Source organism: Lactuca sativa, chromosome 3, assembly GCF_002870075.4.
Source record: "Lactuca sativa cultivar Salinas chromosome 3, Lsat_Salinas_v11, whole genome shotgun sequence".
Lineage (NCBI taxonomy): Eukaryota > Viridiplantae > Streptophyta > Magnoliopsida > Asterales > Asteraceae > Lactuca > Lactuca sativa.
Window position 1 is genome coordinate 81,841,056 of NC_056625.2, and position 12,556 is coordinate 81,853,611.

Genomic DNA, 12,556 nt, shown 5'->3' on the forward strand with positions numbered 1-12,556 from the left:
TTAAGTAGATATACACATATCTACTGTAATCATCAGTAAAAGTCACATAGAAGCGGTTAACATCCCTTATGGAGGATCTGAAGGGTCCACACACATCGGTGTGTATAAGATCTAAAAACACTCACCCCTTGCACAAGAACCAGTAAAGGGTGACTTGGTCAACTTTCCAAGTAAACAAGATTCACATGTGTCATCCGACTTTAAGTCAAATGATTCCAACACTCCATCATTTTGGAGTTGGGCTATGCACTTCTTGTTGACATGTACAAGAAGAAAATGCCATAAGCATGCTTTATCCAAACCATTGGACGAATGGATATGCAACACATTATTTCCTAAGTTATCAACAACCATCACAATTTCATATATACCATTACAAGGCAATGCTTTAAAATAAAATTTACCATTATAAAAAGCATTAATACCACCAATCTCATTATTAAATGAAAAATTAAAACCTTGTTCATACAAACCATGAAAAAAAATAATGTTTCTCGCCATATAAGATGAGTAGCAACAATTATTCAGCTCAAAATTTAACCCACTACTAAGCAATAAAGAATAAACTTCTATCTTGGTGACAGGCGACACTTTCCTATTCCCCATGATCAAGTTCATCTTCCCGTGCTCCAAATACCTAGTTCTTTTTAGACCCTGCAAATCAGAACAAATGTCGAAACCACATCCTGTATCAAGGACCCAAGAATTAGCAAGACAGAGGCAGTTGCAGTAGGAGTAGGTATGACAGATTTGCCTTTTAAACTGCTTTCAGTAGTCCTCAAAAGTCCTTGAAGCTTGCTAAGAGTAACTTCCTCCTTGTTCATGTGATAAGTCATACGAAACAAATCATAACAAGGAGGTAAAGAGTGTATGATAATTTCAATAGCCAACCCTTCATCGAAGCTGACATTCAACTTCAGCAAGCGGTCCATAAACCTTTGCATCTTTTGCAAGTGGGCCGTGATGGATTCTCCGTCCTTCGTTTTTGTTGTGATCATGGATGCAATGATTTCGTACCTTTCCTGCCTAGCACTTTGATGGTACCTTTCCATCAAGTCTTGGTGCATTTCATAGGGCCAAATATTCATAAGACTTTTGAAGGTCAGCAGTCATGGTAGCAATCATGATACACGACACTTTTGTCACGTCCCTCTCCTGTTCAGGAGTGGCATTGTTTTCATCAATATCCTTAAGCTCTTTATCAATAACATATTCTTTGTCCTCGTAGCTGATGGCCATTCGAATGTTTCGAATCCAATCATTGAATTTCAATCCATCAAAGATGACCCTCCCATGTAAGTTCATGAGGGAGAAAGAGCCAGAAGAGTTTGGGTTTGAATCAGTGTTAGAAGTAGGCATCTGAAAAGAAAGACAAATTTAGATTACATAAGAATCCTTAATATAACACCCAAATGAAATATTAAGGCTAGGACCCAACACAATATTCTACAATTTAGAAGAGGGATGTCGTAATCCGATTGTAAAATATTTGAAGGTAGGTAAATGACGATTTACCGATTTCCATCATGAAAAACGAAAATTAAGATTAGGTTTTAAATGAATTGAAATTCCTAGATTCTTTTGAGATTCATTGAACTTTTCAATGGCATGTTTAAATCTCGATTATACCCTTCAAGTTTGTGACTGGGATACCAAGGATCACAAACAAGGTGTGAATAACCATGCAAATGTGCTTGGTACTCTTGATGTTACTAATCACCTAATCAATGTGCTGGTTAACCACACAAGCTCCATTGAACTATGATAAATATAAAGCTACCCTTTTCCACCCTTTTCAGTCCTAAATTAGTGTACCAGTTAACCATACATGCTCCACTAACGACTTGGGAAGGTGCAAAGTGCAATTTCATGGAATAGTACCATTTTCACATTTTTCCTAATGTTACTAAGATTGAGAATTTATAAAAGTTTTGTTACTTTATAATATCATTATACTTATTAACGAGGATTAATGTCATATCCTACCTGTTCGGCTAACGACCCTCCACCAGTCAAGAGTGTGGTGGGTAAAAGTGGAAACCCAATGGCGGTCGTATTATAGGCCACTTCCTTAAACACCCCTTATAGACCAACTTCGTGAATGAGGCCTACTAACGATAAGACTGACTTTCCTTATACATATTATATAAGTATTAATCTTTTAATATTATAATAGTATAAGGGTTGAATTTTAACCTTTTAAAATTCTAGGGTTTGGAATTAAAGTTTCATATTTGAGACTTTTCAAATTCCAAAACTTGAGGGCAAGTTTTGAAACTCTTCAAAACCTCTCGAGTTTTGTAACTTAAAGAGTTAATGTTTCATGAATGAGACTTTTCATATTCCATAACTCAAGGACAAGTTATGAACCTCTTCAAGAAACATTTAAATCAAATTTAACTAATAAAATAATCATATAATTTATCATTTACCAATTTGACCTAATACTACTCATATTGCAATAAGATAATTTCAAATTCTACAAATAATTAGTTTTTCACAAAATCAAGTAATTATCTTAAAATTTGACAATCATCATGTTATTGGATGGGAATAATCATTACCATATCATTAAAATCAAATTTTATGAACCAAAACAGTTTGTGGTAATGATCCTAGTCTAAAACAGGCCAAAAACTCGAAAATTCTGCCAACAAATAATCCAACTCGTCGAGCCAGGCAATAAACTTGTCGAGTTCATCATCATATGATCCAACTCGTCGAGTTCCCTTATGGACTCAACGAGTTCATCTGGCAGAATCCAGAATTGTAATTTTTTCAGCTTTGAAAATAACACAATTACATCAATATAATAGAAAACACCCATGGCTCTGATACCACTAATGGGTTTTATGTACTCTAACACCCCTATGGTGCACATACAAATCTAATTTTGTAGATCTAAGTTATCTCTAGTTATACATGCAATATTCATTTACCAAAGCATGAAGCCTAACTAGCATGCAACTTTGACATATGAATCATAAAAACTAGTTTGAATATTACATTTTGATGTAGATTGTAGAACTTGGCCTTATAAGAGCTTAGCACCTCAAGTGTGATGCCTCAAACAAGTCACAAACACCAATAAAAATTAGAGGAATACGAGAGAGGTTTAGGAGACACCAAAATCGGCTATACTCTTACTTAGAATGCTAGTGTATCCGATTTTAGGGCTCAAGGAGTTACATATATAGTGTAGAATTCCAAGGGTCACTTGTAAACCCTAATTCATACACTTAGGCTTATGATCCAATAATTCATTTGGATTAACACTTCATGGACTCTCACATAAGCTTAGTCCTTCACTAATCAACCATGGATCATTAGCCCAAACTATATGTACTATTAATTTAATTAGTCTCTTTTGATCACTAAATTAATTCCAAATTAATTCTTGATCAATACCAATTAAATGAGATGATTTCTCAATTAATATATTATTCTTATAATATATTAATAAAACACAAATAACCTATTTCTTGAATATCCATCCTATCAAATTGTTCTAGTGAAGGCAACCCGAAATGAACCATGCTACTATCGGGTCAAGTACATACCAATTATAATTATGGGCTTAGAAACCTAATCCAACAACAAGTTTACAGTTATTATATCATTATTGGTCCAGGATCTTGTTGTAGTCTTATATCGAACCGAGACCATTTGTCGTAGTTTGGGACTTCATACTTGGGATCAACTGCTGGAGCTTAAAGGGGTAAGTGATTATGGACAGGTAATTTTCATGAAGAATTATGCATGCAGTACTAACAACTGTAGGATATACTATAACAATGGATGTTTTTAGGTCACACCCTGAAACCGATGGCGGAAACGTTCCGGGGCGGAGGACGTCATGAAGTATCGCAACCAATGTATATAGTAAGCGTAGTAAACACAACCATTACATTACATAGAAATATTTACATTGTCTGAAAACAAAGTGTTACAAGTGTTATACATATTTATCATATGAACAAAAGCTAAGACGAGTCTTCTATACGCTCCGTCTTCTCCAAAAGATCGCGGTGTACTTGTCTAATGTGGACCTGAGAATACAAGCAGTTTGAAAATCAGCATAAAGCTGGTGAGTTCATAAGCAGTTTATTTTTGTAAAAGCACAAGTTTCCTTTGGTTTTCTGAAAAAGTCATTATCCAGGAAAATCCCATATTTTCTTATAAAGAAAGTTTAGTTATCCATTCATTACATAGTTTGGTTAAGAGCAGTTATGTTATCCCAGGAAAAACCCTTATTTTTCTAATAGTCGTGGTTAGTTCTTGATTCGAAATGCAATGTACTAGTATCTACCATACTTGTAGTATTAGTTAGCTATTATGATATCCTAGTTATCCTACACACGAATGTCGAATATCTACTACACTTAGCCGTAATTTCGAATATTTGGAGACACTAAAAGACGTACATTAGCTGTATATTCAATGTTCTGGTGACCTCCAAAGGCGTACTTTAGACGTATTTCCGAAGCTCTATCCACGACGAGACTTGGACCCTCGACCTCAAAGAGGGAGGACACCACCTGATACCATGATTATCGATTTAAAGCACAAAACTTTAGATGTATGTAAAAAATTAAAGAATCCATACAGCAAAATTAATCAATTCATACAACATTTATTGGAAAATCCATTTCTAATTAAATGATTTATCATATTCTCAATTGTTTCCAATTCTATTTATCTCAACTCAAGCTTTTCATTTATTATCATACTAGTTTATAACCCGTGAGAACCACGGTTATAAAATTAATTAAACTTTCATATTAAAAAATCAAAATTATTAATCAATTATTTTAAATAAATTATTACTTAAGATCAAGGTTCTAAATAACGTAAGGCGTGACTTGGCGGCAATGTCAAACCTCAAGCTTTTCCGAGCCTTGACGAGTCACGGCGTTTGTAAGGCGTGACTTAAGGCGAAAATTTTCTATATAATTAATATTTTTACATATATTTTCAACTATTATTCATTTTTATACACATATATAAGTTAAGGCGGCATTTTGGCAAAGCTTGGCGGCAGGTGCAAGCCTTGGAGTCGTGGCGCGCCATAGCGGAGTCATGACGAGCTTTTTAGAACCTTGCTTAAGATATATTTTTTAGTTATATAAAATTATAATCGTTGATTTAAATAAATATGTGAAGTTATATTACCTTATAATCTGTAATAATTGTATTTTATTTTTTAATCAAATATTATTAATTTAATATTACTAAAGTGAGAAAGTTTAAATCTTTGAAATTTAAAATAAAAAATCAATTATTAATGTACTATAATTAGAGTAAGAAATTTAAAATTTGAAATCAATTATTCATTTAATGTAATTAGAGTGGAAATTTAAATTTTGAAAATTTTAAATGGATAATTAATAGGTTGACAAGTGGCATGATAAGTGATATATAACATTAATGAGGAGTTCTAATTGTATGACACTTGTCAATAGGAGATTAAATCTATTCTTTTATTAGAATAAGGATTTAGAATTCCAAAACCTAAACCTAAAAGGAGAAAAGCAACGAGATTCTAATTAAATTGGTTCAACGTTAATTTTTTATTTAGGAAGGACAGTTTAGTAATATCATATAATATTTTCTATTTTAGATCAGTTTTTAAATATTAAATTTGTTTAATCCTAATTAAAATATACATTTGGATATAGACCTGAATTCTATAGTTTAAGAGAACATATATGTAATATCAAAATTTATAAAGATATTCACGTAATATTTAAAGTTTGTAATGATATATATGAAATTCTCCCCTATATTTCTTAAGAGTAATGGCCACACCAAAAAGGGAAAACCTCAAAAAAAAAAAAAAATCTATGTATTATATCCCAATTTTTAAAAAAACCCTTATATATTTTTTGGTACAAATTAACCATTATTATTTCTAAAACCGTATAAACTATCGAATTTATCCAGTAGCCTACCCTTTCTTCTTAGTGTACATAACGTGGGGTACCTTCTTTCTGTACCCATTTTTTTTATCGATCATTCTGTACAAGAATGAAAGGAAAAGCTTCGTGGAAGAGGTCAGGGGCTGAAAAATCGTTGATTAATCACAGGGCTTAATCATGTAAGTGCTCGATCATTCTTCTCTTCTTAATCCCTACACCGGCCATCTTTTATCCATACTTGTTATTTTGTTGTTTACATTGATTCTTTAAGGAAGCTTTAACCCACAACTATGACTTCAAGTTCAAATACATTAGTTGAATTTTATATTGAGGGTTTGAATGGAACAGATGATGAGCCTGATGAAGAAGAATATGTTCCTTCTTCTATGGACAAGACAATATGTGAAAGGACAAGGGCATTGGCATTTGCACTAGTTGATGGCAAGTAAAGTTGACTGATCTCTATGCTCGTATATGGGATTATGGTAATGAAGTTTTGAGATCAAACCGATGAAGCACTGTTGAAATTGGAGTGGATGTCAATCCGGATGCAAAACAGACCTTATGGTCATTTTTGTACACTTTTTTAACAAAGTTATATCCGTGCAAAGCTCAAACCAAAAAGGCCATCTGAAAGGAATGGAGGCGGATCTACATAGGACAAACCTGTTAATCTAGAATACTAGCTTTAGGAACTAGAATGGGACAAAAATCTAGTCTTTTGTGATGATTTTGATACTTGGAATTCAATATTCCTAGTCTTTTGTTACTAAAATTGAGTTAGTATTAATGAAATTGTTGATTTTATGTATTGGTGTCAATGAAATTGTGTAGTGAACTTGATTCTGTTTTTCCTTTTCTGTTTTCCTGATTGGTGTTTTCCTTTGTTGTCCCTTATTGGTATCAATGAAATTAGTGTTTTTAAGATTTTCTTGCAAATATATTTACTTACATATTAGTTTTTTCATCCATTTCCTTTGCTGTCCCTTATTGGTATCTTCCATTTCTATTTATTTACTTAAATAACCTAAAACGAAACAACCCCTTTATATTTATATGCATTGAAATGACCTTCCATTAACTTTATAATAGAGGGTAAAATGGTAAATTTACATGGATTTACCTTGAAAATGTTCTGGTAATTCTCTTGAAGGGTAAATTTACCATTTTACCCTCTATTATATATATTTCAAAAATGGTGAATTTACATGGAGTAACAGCCCCTTTATATGCATTGAAATGAGCTTCCAAATAGCCCTTTATAATGTAAGTTCATGGTTTTGGTTATGCTGCAAAACGATAATGGAGTAACAAGGGCAAAATGGTCAATGGCTATTGTTGGCTGTGATGTTATTCCCGTGTTACTGTTCATGTTCAATTGCATTTGTTTTTACAGATTTAACATTAAAAAATGGGTAAATGTCCCTGTTTAACTGTGGCATTTTTTTTGTGGTTAAAAAAAGTTGCATACAAGTTAGTCCATGCTCAGTAAACAAAGAGAAAAATATACAACCACCAAAACACAAACTACAATTTTACATAAACATGACCAAAGTTTCATAACAAGGACACATTACAAAAGAGCATCCTAACTTTTTACACTAACAAGTTGTAACCAGAACAATAACAACCTAACTTCCCATATTACATATCTATTATAAACCAAATGAAGATTCCAACGAGAACTACAGCAAACAACATCAATTTATCAGTCCCCTTTGTTTTGTCAATCACCTCTAGCTTGATTACTTTCTTTTGCAGGGCCGGTTCTCATTCTCCAATTGCATAGTCTTCTTGGACAGGATCATATTATCCTTGTACAAATATATATTCTCCTTTTGCAACTCATTGATTTTATGCTTATACCTGTTAACTATTCAACACCCATCCATAAAAAATGCTTACAATCTTTTGAAGGATCCTACAAAAAAATTGAAGTTTATGTGTAAACATTATTGAAAAAACATCAATTTTAAATGATATTAACATACCAGAAAACTAGGGCACCGAATGAAATGTCGGCCTGGGTTCGTCTTGTTCGTTGAAGTCCATATCTTTGGTTATTCACTACATTTACACTTTTTAAAGCCATGTCAGCTATGTTACCGGTTGCTTAGGGTAACCAGTTACAAAGCATGAAAACAACAAAGGTTAGAAAAAATAATGGTTAATTTGTAAAAAAAAAAAAAAAAAGTAAATAAGGGTTTTTTTTAATCATTGGAGTATAATACATAGGGTTTTTATGAGTTTTTCCCTACCAAAATTGATTCTAATAAGTAAACTAGATGTATTAAAGGATCGCTTCATTTTGAAAATATATCATCAATAGGATTTTTTTTCATTGAATTTATTTTTTGTATTTATTCTGTTTTTTTTTACTTTATTAAAATTTATATTATACCGTACAAAAGTAGAATTTTATAAAATATTTATAAATACAAAACGTCAATCAAACAGATACTCAAAACACATATCTTTATAAATCAATAAATATTATATTTTCATTGATCGATGGTTATAACCTATAAAATATTTACCTTGTTTTTCGGGCTCTGCTTCATTTGCCGAATAAAATTCTAACCTACCCTCTCTATAAAACAAAGTTCCCTAACACCGCCAATGCTCAAGGCCATGGTCTTCTCTTTGTAGCAAATAGTCTCATCCAACTTCGCCACCACTTGGTCCTTGTTTTTCAGCCTCTTGCAAGAACCCTATCTTTCTCTCTATTAGAATTCATCATGGAATCTAAGAATGTCCCCTGACCTTCCATCCAAATCCATTCTTTCCCCTCAAAACACTCAAAGTTGAGTCATATGAGATCATTGCAATTCACGTCTATAAGGCTAAAATGAGTGGTAACACTATTAGCACCTTGCCATCTCAATACCATCTCATTTTTTCTCCATTTAACATCTTATCTTAGCATTTTGTAGGGAGTGGTAGCATTCTTAACACTTCATTTCTTTATTTTCTTTTTCTAATTTAATTAAATTACTTTATAACTCTAGAAACCAATTAATTATTAATAAATTTCCAAATAAAAGAAAACACTTACTTTATAGATTTCTCTAACTTCAAAACCATATGCTGGTTTTACTTTAATAAAGTGACTGCTTATTTACTTTCAATTACAAAACAAAACTAACATAAAGAGTGGAGAAGACGAGTACTCACAAAAAAAAAAAATTCAGAGAGAATACAGAAATTGAAGCAACGACGATGTGAACCGGTTTTTCACTAGAGAATAGAGCGGAGATGGCAGCAACTTCTGGCGATAAATGACAAAAATGACCACAAACTATTGAAACCTGGTTCGGAAAAGAAAAATCACCAAGTTCGGTGTATTACTGGCGAAGTAAAGCTAGCACGTACCAACACCGGTGACAATAGAGTAACCGGCATTGACGGAGATTTGTGGAGGATGGCAGCTGCTTCCGATGAAGAAAGAAACATATAATGTTTGTTTTTTTGCCTCTTTCACTCTTAAAATCGATCTGTCATCTTACTTATTGTTTTCCAAACTTAAATATAGAAATTAAGAAGAAATTGTTTGTTCACCATCTTTTATATATCTAAATTTTGTTGTGTATGGGATAGGTCCGATGTTGTTGACCAAAACATTGCTTCTTCTGTCTCTCTCTTCTCACCAAACATCCGACGAGTCTCAAGTAGCGAGCCCCCTAGCGAGTGCTAGGGGCGGTGTTTCAACATTTTTAGTGAGCCTGGCAAGCTCCGATGGCGAGGCCACTCCTCTTAGTTTCGTTTTCTTCGTTAATTAGGGATAGCAGTGTGGATGGGTTCCGGTTGGTGTTTCTCAAGGTTGTCTGGGAACTAGAACACCAGATATGTTCTTCCAGGTACCAATTTTCTTCACTTCTTTCCCTAATTATTGGTGTTAATTAACTATTCAATATTGTATACTATGTTTGCTTAATAAAAATCAAACTACTGTTTATGGTTTTGAAGGGCTATCTGGATGTGAAGAATAGATGCTTGATGTCTGAAGGGGATCAAGGGATGAGCAGTTGCATATAGTGTTCCGAGGTATATTTCGGCAGTTTGTGCACTTGAAGATGTTTATGCAAATTGTGTTTGTTTAAATAAGTATTGAAGAGGATAATGAAAGAAGAAACATGCATGTAAATAAAAAGAAGAATCATCTGAACAAAAAAAAAAGGTTATATATGTGTATGAATATAATATATCTTTCTTCTATTCCTTTTAGGACCTATTTAAGCACTTATCTTATGCTAATTTGCATATTGCTTCCTCTTTTATACCCTTTTTCGTTCATATATTTGTTTGATTGATTCTCATTTATTTGTAACATCCCGGAATATCAAGAGTAAAGTTGAAGGGCTAAAAGAGTAATTTAGGAAGGGGAACTCGGCGAGTCCATGGGTGGACTCGGCGAGTAGGGTCACGACTTTGGTCGCGTGTTAAGTGGCCGACTCGGCGAGTCAGCGGATGGACTCGGCGAGTAGGCGCTGAGTGGAGAAAAGCCTATTTCTCGGGGTTGAGCCTTATATAAAGAACATAACATCCTTTCCCCCAGCCTCTCTACTCTCTCTTAAGTCCAGAAACCCTAGTTGTCATGTGTGAGAGAATCAAAGTGCATTTGGAGGCTTGAAGAAGTGATTGTTGAGGAAATCTTGAAGGTTAGGAGGCTTGGAGCAAGGGGCTTTGCTTAGATTCAGGTTTCATTGCTGTTGGGGCTTCCTTTTGAGGTATTATCTCGTTCTTGGGTTGTTATTCATATGGATGCATCATTTTGGGGTTTATGGGGAAACATATCTTGTGATGTTTTGAGTTTGGAGGTTAGATCTGAGGTTGCTACCTCAGATCTGGAATGGAGAAGGATTAGAGTGCATGAAAGCCCCTGTCCTTGAGTGATTAGTGAAGCCATCATGTCCCAAACCCTAGCCCTAAAGTGTAAAATGCCTAGATCTCTTTGGATTCACGTAAAGTTTGCCACTTTACGTGATGGATGGGTTGTAGGAGGGCAGATCTACGTTTTGGATCAATTGCATGGCCTGGTATGCTTCTGTATGGAATGAGATCGAGAGGCACTCGGCGAGTCACAAAGGTGAACTCGGCGAGTTGGAAGAACAACTCGGCGAGTAGGTTGAAGATAGCCTTGAACTCGACGAGTCTGTTCTTGGACTCGGCGAGTCTTGTCGAGAAGTCCCATTCTTTTCTGGTTGAGCCTAGAATCGGTGAGTCAAGGGATGACTCGGTGAGTTGTGTGCGAGTGGACACTGAGTTGTTGGACTCGGCGAGTCTCGGGGTGACTCGGCGAGTTGGGTCGCGGATTGAAGGAAATGCTGGGCATGGGGACTCGACGAGTCATCGGGTTGACTCGGCGAGTAGAGTCAGTCAGGGGTTGACTTTGACTTTGACCAAGGGTTGACTAGTTGTCTTCCAGGGGTATTTTGGTAATTATTGAGTTCAGTGCCTTGGTGTTGTTCAATGAAAAAGTTCGTGTCGGAGTTTGGAGCAGCGGGATCTTATCTTTTCAGCCGGCAGTTTCGAGGTGAGTTATCCTCACTATATCAACAGGGTCTAAGGCACCAAGGTCGGCCCTTTATCGGATTGAGATCCGGGTATTTGTTGTATGTTATTTCTTTGATATGTTGCATCCTGGTAGCTAGGATGGTATATGTTAGAGACCTGGTTGAGATCGGTATCCTGAGATGTAGGGTGATGCTATGCTAGTGACCGGTTAGGTCGGTATCCTAGTTAGGATGATGATATGTTATGTGATCTGTTGATCGGTTTGTTGACTGTGAATTGTTATATGATTGTATGTTTATGTGCACATGGTTGTTTGGACTGGAGTTGGGTTGAGGCGGGTTCTGCTTTGTGCTGTAGGCCAAGATACCTAGGGCGGACCGGTTGTCCCGAAGGCCCAACGAGCGGTCCAGATAGGCTGTAGGCCCCAAGAGGGCGGACCAGACGTGCCGAGGCTTGGAGAGTGGACCAGGCCGACTGAAGGCCCGGTGTGGGCGGATCAGTCATAATGTAGACTCAGAGAGTGGACCAAGTGGATTGAAGGCCCGGTGCGGCGGACCAATCACACTGAAGACTCGATGTATGTGGCTAGATTCGGAGAGTGGACCACGTGGATTGAAGGTCTGGTGCGGGCGGACCGATCACACTGCAAACTTGATGTATGTGGCTAGATTCGGAGAGTAGACCAGGTGGATTGAAGGCCCGGTGCAGGCGGACCAATCACACTGCAGACTCGAGGTATATGGCTAGACTCGGAGGGACCAGGTGGACTGTTGGCCGGTGCGGCGGACCAGTCACACAGTAGACCCGAAGTGCATGACTGTTCTGTGATCGGATATGTTATGGCATGTTATGCGTGTATGGTATATGTGGTTGGTATTTTGGGGATATCTCACTAAGCTTTCGGGCTTACAGTTGTGGTTTTATGTTTTTCAGGTTCTTCAGAAGACCGTGGCAAGGCAAAGGCGTGATCGTACCGCTCCTCATGTTTATGTTGTGATGAGATTTTGGGAATACTTTAATTTACCTGTAATGAAAACCTTTTTGTAATAAATTAATGAAATCGGGGTGTTTTTGAAAAGTTTAAATTGGTTGGAATTTTTCGGTCGTTACATTATTCAATTTGA

General features: G+C 35.7%; 3 long non-coding RNA genes across 5 annotated transcripts; 2 read left to right on the top strand and 1 right to left on the bottom strand.

Moving 5' to 3' along the window:
* The first annotated feature begins 5,935 nt into the window (after positions 1 to 5,935).
* Positions 5,936 to 6,725, top strand: LOC122197024 (uncharacterized). Its single transcript, XR_006189805.2, has 2 exons — positions 5,936 to 6,097; positions 6,267 to 6,725. It is a non-coding gene; the product is annotated as an uncharacterized LOC122197024 (long non-coding RNA).
* Positions 6,726 to 7,436: 711 nt separating this feature from the next.
* Positions 7,437 to 9,015, bottom strand: LOC111904558 (uncharacterized). Of its 2 annotated transcripts, XR_002854574.2 has the most exons (3): positions 8,456 to 9,015; positions 7,910 to 7,996; positions 7,437 to 7,839 (listed from the first exon to the last, which is right to left on the bottom strand). It is a non-coding gene; the product is annotated as an uncharacterized LOC111904558 (long non-coding RNA). The 2 variants fall into 2 exon arrangements; XR_008230883.1 differs by having other exon boundaries at positions 7,910 to 9,015.
* Positions 9,016 to 9,077: 62 nt separating this feature from the next.
* LOC111904557 (uncharacterized) lies at positions 9,078 to 12,556 on the top strand. Of its 2 annotated transcripts, XR_008230882.1 has the most exons (4): positions 9,078 to 9,376; positions 9,516 to 9,775; positions 9,885 to 9,962; positions 12,366 to 12,556. It is a non-coding gene; the product is annotated as an uncharacterized LOC111904557 (long non-coding RNA). The 2 variants fall into 2 exon arrangements; XR_002854573.3 differs by lacking the exon at positions 12,366 to 12,556 and having other exon boundaries at positions 9,082 to 9,376; positions 9,885 to 12,357.